Here is a 6,866-nt window from a genome sequence, read left to right on the forward strand (position 1 = left end):
ATCGGGGTAACGCAAACGGACACACGTTCACATCGTGAATCACTTGCTTCTTCAATGATATATATGTTGGTAGGGTTCTTGTTCTTGTATGCACTAGACGGAATGCTCGGGTGTGACTGTCTTTGTGCCCCTCCAAATGGATGTACTCACTCAAATGCGAGGAGGTTGGCACATGCTCTAGCATCTCACACCTGTCCTTTGTCTTCGCGTTTGAACCTTACCAAGATCTCCTCCAAAATAGGTGCATTATGATCCACATTGGCCTATTTCCTTCATACTTAGCCTCACAGCCCTACCTGCGTAAAAGTAACATAAAAGCACACATATTAATGTAAAAAATTGAGAAAAGTAATGCTCAACATAAGGAATGAACGCTTCGCATTCATATTGCACAAGCACTTATCACTACCCTAAACTTCACTATGACTTCTTAAAGTGATCACCTTCACATGTTCCCTCAGATTGGTTTTGGTGTTATAGGCAAGCTTCCTTGAGGTCTCTCCGATAACGACTTTACAATTTGCCCCACTTGATTCTCTAAATTATGCAATGATGCGGTGTGGTTGCAAAGTGTAGCTTCAACCGATTGAAATCTTGTATCCAATGATTGAATGAACTTGGTTAAAGCCTTTTCTAAATTAGTCATCTGGTTTTCCAACCCTGAAACTCGGTTCTCCATATTGGGGGCTTGTTGTTGTGGTTGGAAACATGGTGGTGCCATTGTCTTCTGTTGCCCTTGATTACTCCATGAAAGATTCAGATGGCTCCTCCAACCCAGATTGTACGTGTTACTACATGGATTACCTTGATTTCTCATTACATTACCCACAAAGACCACTTGTTCTACTGAGGATGTGCCACCAATAGAAATTGAGTAATCAGATGGAGCATATCTTCCCCCACACCCTTTACAACTAGTCATGGCTACCACTCTATTAGAAGTTAGGGTGTCTAACTTCTTGATCAATGATTCCATTTGGGCTGGCAATAAAGTAATGGCGTCAATCTCATTAAGTCAAGCTACCTTCTTTCTGTCCCTTGTATTCCATGGATAACTATCCATAGCCATTTCCTTAATGAGATGCCTGGCTTCTTCCGAGGTTTAGCTCCCTATGGTACCTCCTATTGCAGCATCGAGTAACTGCTTTATACTACGGTTCAAACCATTATAAAAAGTCTGAATGATTATCCACTCGGGGAACCCATGCTGAAGACATTTCCACAAGAGCTCTTTGAACCTATCCTTTGTCTCAAAAAGAGATTCAAATTCCGTTTGCACAAAGGAAGAAATTTTATTCCTGAGGTTCACAAATTTTCCAGGAGGGAAATATTGGGCGATAAAAGGTTCTCCGAAGTAGTAATCGATGCTCGAGGTAATGAATGTAGCCACTGCTTTGCTGTCCCCTTTAAGGAAAACGGAAATGCCCTCAATTTTATAGCATTATTCGTAACTCCATTAATCTTAAGCATGTCGCACATTTTTTAGAAGTTCTCTATATGATTGTTTGGATTCTCATCGGCCAAACCATTAAACTGTACTGACTACTGTAACATTTGGATGAATGCTAGTTTGAGCTCAAAAACCTGAGCTGTAATCGGTGACCGCACAATGCTAGATTGTGTGCCAAGAACCGCGAGTCTGGCATAATCGGACAGTGTCCTCTGCTGCTCATTCTGTTCTACCATATTTGACCCTTCACCAATCGGACAGTGTCCTCTGCTGCTCATTCTGTTCTTGTATAGGTTCTTGACCCATTCTACGAAGTGTTCATTCAATTTCAGGATCACCTTCAACCAATATCGAAGGGTTCCCTCCCGGCATAACCTAGAGCTGTAACCGAAAAAAGAAAAACAAATATGAATGATGAATTAATAGTGATGTGAATAAGAATCAATGCAAACAGAAATAGGAAAAGTAGAAGAAGGCACAAATAAAAGATAGGAGAGGCAATCAATGATAAATGGGGCACCCGGACATTGCACAGCCTAGAACTATTGTTTCAAGTGCAAGGACAATCATTATATTTCCTAACTAATGTCGAATGAGTCGTGGAGATCCGTAAACACATAGCCCCAAAACTTAAGATTAACCATGACTAACCCTACACTATGCCCCGGTGGAGAAATCTCTCAATCTCGACACCTCACACTGTGCTAGGTTGCTTTAGGCTCTAGGGATTCCAAGTGCTAAACTCTATTCCCTAAAATAGATCTAACCCTTTGGTCCAGGCGAAAGACCCCTAGTCACAATTAAGCCCAAAATCCTAAGGATTACATCAACGCTTCACTCTGTTGCTTGCGCAACTAAGTTCCAGCGTAGTTCTTCTCTTAGCACTTCACTTTATTATGACTTCAAAGAACTCTTGGAATATGAAGGTAGGATAAATCATACCGGAGAGGAAAGGGGATGTTTCACTATCTCTCGACTCACCCTCTCAACCATCTCCAATCTAGCATTGTCTAGCCCTCATGGTGTGTTACTCATCCACAAGGATTACCAAAATGAATTCTCAACCCTATTATCACTCTAAGGGGAAATCAGCTCAACAAGCATCCAAGGTTGGAACTCAATTAAATACATCAATTAAAGAATCATAATAGAAAGGTCAAAGAAATAATATCATCCTAGGGTTTACAAGCCCAAGTACCAACTAGGGGTTTAGCTCTCCATGAAGCAAAATACAATCAATAATGAAATCAAAAGTAAAAATATCCAATCCATGAATAAAACCCAATTGGTGTTTGTGTCGATGGTCTTGTGGATTGGCCGCGTCTTCTCCAAAGGTCCCCTTACCAAGCCTAGGGCACATCTCACCAGATTGGTACTAACGAAAGCTTCACCAATAACTCTCTTCCAAAGGAAACACGATGTCTAAGGCTGTAAAACTCTCCAAAAGGTGAGAAAAGATAGGCCAAATGATGGAAAGAAGGATCCCTAAATAGGGCTAAAATCGCAACTTAAATAAGGCCGGAATCGGGCATCCACACGAGCGTGTGGAATATCCAGACTCCTGTGTGAATAGTAACTACTACAGTACTTACTACACTGATTTGCTGTAGTAACCTGCTATAGTAGTCCACCAAAAATACCCCGAATCTGCACTTTTCATCGATGCAACATAAACGACCACACGTCTATTAATAAGTGCTTGAGTAGACATATTTTTATATATGTTTTTCATGCATTGAGCATCATTTTTACCATGGTTTATGTCTCATATTGTGTATTTGGTGTTCTTTTAAGCATATAGGTTGTGAATGCCTTGAAGAGTAAAAAGGAAGTAAAGATAGGCTATAAAAACACAATGTTGGGAGTTCTTATTCAATTCAACAACCAAGACACAAGAGGAGTTCATAAACGTGGAGATGTGTGCCAACTTCCAAGAAGATTCAAGTCAATTCACTAGTTGGAAGGGCACAAAGGCAGCCACATCTTTATGTTCCTTCTCTTTGTGAAGATTGCAAGACCTCTCAAAGATACGTCGATGAAGAAATGTTTTATAGCCTACCACATGGACGTGTGCCTGGATATGTGGCCTCAAGAGAAGAGTATTTGGACCGCGTTTTATAGCAAAACACTGCAGTAAGTTTACTGTAGCAGTATTATAGTAAAATTACTGTTCACGCGCCCGAGTGAAAATTCCTACAGCCACGCGGCCACGTGGAAAATCCACATGGGCGTGTAGGGGCATGTGATAGACGCGGTCTAAGGCCTATAAATAGCCGTTTTGCATATTCTTCCTCATCTTGTTCACTCTAAGATTCCGTCAACAAAGTGCAAAAGCAATCTACTTTGGCTTCTTTCTTCCATACTTGTCTCCACAACCCTACATGCACAAAAGAACACAAATACACATGTATTAGCGATAAAATCTGAGAAAAGTAATGCTCATCGTAAGGAAAGAATACTTCGCATTACTAATACACAAGCACTTATCACCAATTAAGTAACTGCATCAATCTCATAAACTTTGGCTATCTTTTTTTGTCTCTTATGTTCCACTGGTAGTTGTTCATGGCCATTTCTTCAATGAGATGTCAGGCTTCTTCAGGGGTCTTGCTTTCGAAGATACCTCCTACTGTTGTATCAAGTAACTACCTTATGCTTGGGTTCAACCCATTGTAAAAAGTCAGAATGATCATCCACTCGGGGAACCCATGTTGAGGACATTTCCATAGGAGCTCCTTGAACCTATCTTATGTCTCAAATAGAGACTCCAATTCTATTTGTACAAAGGAGGATATTTCATTCCTGAGCTTTGTAGATTTTCTAAGAGGAAAATATCGGGCAAGAAAAGCTTCTACCATCTCCTCCCAAGTAGTGATCAATTCTCTATGTGGTTGTTTAGATCCTCATCGGCCAAACCATTAAACTGTGCCGAAAAATGTATCATCTGGATGAATGCTAGCTTTAGCTCAAATTTTGAGCTATAATCAGTGGTCGCACAATACTAGACTGTGTGCTAAAAACTATCGGTCTGGCATAATCTGATGGTGTTCTCCATTGCTCAATCAGTTCTGCCATATTATCAGACCCTTCACCTTTTACCTCAGCTTGATTTGACTGTTCTTGCACAGGTTCTTTTCCTCTTCTATGAAGTGTTCATTAAAATTCAGGATCTCCTTCAACCAATGTCGAAGGTTTTTCTCAAGTCATAACCTGGAGATGCAACTAAAGAAAGAAAAATAAATTAGAATGATGGAAGAATAAGAAAGTGAAATAGAGTAGTTGGTGAATAGCTAAAATAGCAAAGTAGAAAGAGTTTGTAAAATGCCTATTCACCGGTAATTGTGCCAAAAACTTGACAACGCCCTTTGCGTGTGTAATACAAGTGCAAGGGTTTGTTGAAGTAATAATACCCTAGTGAGTGGGTAATCGTATCCACAGTAAATAGTGATCATAAACACAAGGATTACTATTTAACTAAAGCGAAGATAGATCGATAGTAGTGTGAACAATATCATTATGAAAAGAAATAAAAAGAACAAGAAAGAGAGACGCTACCAAAAAATGAAAAGAAAGGCAATCGATAGAAAGTGGGGCACCCAGACATTACTCGCCCTAGGAGTATTGCTTCAAGTGCAAAACCAACTATTATGTCTCCTAACTAATGCTTAATGAGTCGTGGAAATCCTAAAATACACGGTCCCAAACATAAGGTCAACCGTGACTAACCCTACACAATACCCTGATGGAGAAATCGCTCAGTCTCAACACCTCACACTGTGTAAAGTTTCTTAAAGCACAAAGGACTTTAAGTGATAAACCCTATTCCCTAACATAGATCTAACCCTTTGGTCCAGGCGAAATACTCCTAGTTATAATTAAGCCCCAGATACTAAGGATTACCTCAACACTTCACTCTATTGCTTGCGCAACTAAGCCCTAGTGGAGTTGGTCTCTTAGCACTTCACTCTATTGTGACTGCAAGGAATTTTTGGAATGTGGAGGTAGGATAAATCACACAAGAGAGGAAAGGGGATGTTTTGCTACCTCTGGAGTCACCCTCTCGACCCTCTCCAATCTTGCTTTGTCTAACACTCGTGGTGTGTCACTCACTCACAAGGATTACTAATGTAGGCTCCCAACCCTAGTGTCACTCTAAAGGAAAACCCATTCAATAATTATTCAAGAATAAAACTCAATTAAAGACATCAATTAAAAAAACATAATAGAAAGGTCAAAGAAACAATATCATCTTAGGATTTATAAGTCCAAGTACTAACTAGGGTTTAGCACTCCATGGAGCAAGATATAGTCAATAATGAAATCGAAAGTAAATGCGTGCAATCCATAAGTAAAAACAGCTTGGTATTCATGTCAATGGTCTTGTGGAGTGCCCGCGTCTTCTCCAAAGGTTCCCTCATCAAGCCTAGGGCACACCTCATCGAATCGATGCCGATGAAAGCTCCACCAATAACTCTCTTCCAAAGGGATGTGGTGTTGAAAGCCATAGAACCACTCCAAAAGCCTTGCCAAAGGCTCTCTAAACCCTAGCAGTGAGCACCTCCGAAGATTTTGAAGAGATGGGCAAAAGATGGGAAAAAGATTCTCAAAACAGACTGAAATCACGACTTAAATAGGCTGGAATCGTGCATCCCCATGTGAATCAGTAGGAATTGATTTTTCAGCGACCTATGAACAGTAACTGATAAAGTAATTTGCTATAGTACTCTACCAAAATACACCCAAGTTCACACTTTTCATCAAGGCCACATGAATGGGCACACATTCATGCAGTAGATAGTATTGCTTCTTCAACAAAAATCATATTTGATGATAATCTTGTTAGAGTTGCACAAGTCAGAACACATGAGTGTGACTGCCTTTGTGCCCCTCCAATTTGCATATTCACTAGAATACAATGGAGGTTGGCACACACTTACATGTCTTTGAGCATAACTCGCACCTTCATGTTTGTTCACTCCAAGATGCCATCAACAAAGTGCCTCCGCAATCTACTTTGGCTTCTTTCTTCTACACTTGTCTCCACAATCCTACATGCACGAAAGTAACACAAATACACATGAATGAGCGATAAAATCTGAGAAATGTAATGCTCATTATATTAAAATAATACTTCATATTACTATTACATAAGCACTTATCACTCGTGTATAAGTATTATGAAGTATACTTTCCTTACATTGACCATTACTTTTATCATATTTTTTTGTCTAATCCGTGTGTATTTGTATTCTTTTATCATATTTCATGGATGCAATTATTGAGGAAACTCTTGGACCAAACAAGGATCAAGGCACAAGTTGTGCTCATAGACATCTGGGTGTGTGCCAAGCTCCAAAATGCTCAAGTGAATACACAAATTGGAGGGGCACAAAGGCAGTCACACTCATATGTTCTC

The 6,866-nt window shown here is 39.9% G+C and overlaps 2 non-coding genes across 2 annotated transcripts; both read left to right on the forward strand.

Moving 5' to 3' along the window:
• Nucleotides 1–1,199: 1,199 nt before the first annotated feature.
• LOC120253573 lies at nt 1,200–1,306 on the forward strand. The gene has a single exon (XR_005534325.1). It is a non-coding gene; the product is annotated as a small nucleolar RNA R71 (small nucleolar RNA).
• A 2,847-nt stretch (nt 1,307–4,153) lies between these two features.
• Nucleotides 4,154–4,260, forward strand: LOC120253575. Its single transcript, XR_005534327.1, has one exon. It is a non-coding gene; the product is annotated as a small nucleolar RNA R71 (small nucleolar RNA).
• Nucleotides 4,261–6,866: the final 2,606 nt, after the last annotated feature.

This window comes from Dioscorea cayenensis, unplaced genomic scaffold, assembly GCF_009730915.1.
Source record: "Dioscorea cayenensis subsp. rotundata cultivar TDr96_F1 unplaced genomic scaffold, TDr96_F1_v2_PseudoChromosome.rev07_lg8_w22 25.fasta BLBR01000117.1, whole genome shotgun sequence".
NCBI classification, from domain to species: Eukaryota; Viridiplantae; Streptophyta; class Magnoliopsida; order Dioscoreales; family Dioscoreaceae; genus Dioscorea; species Dioscorea cayenensis.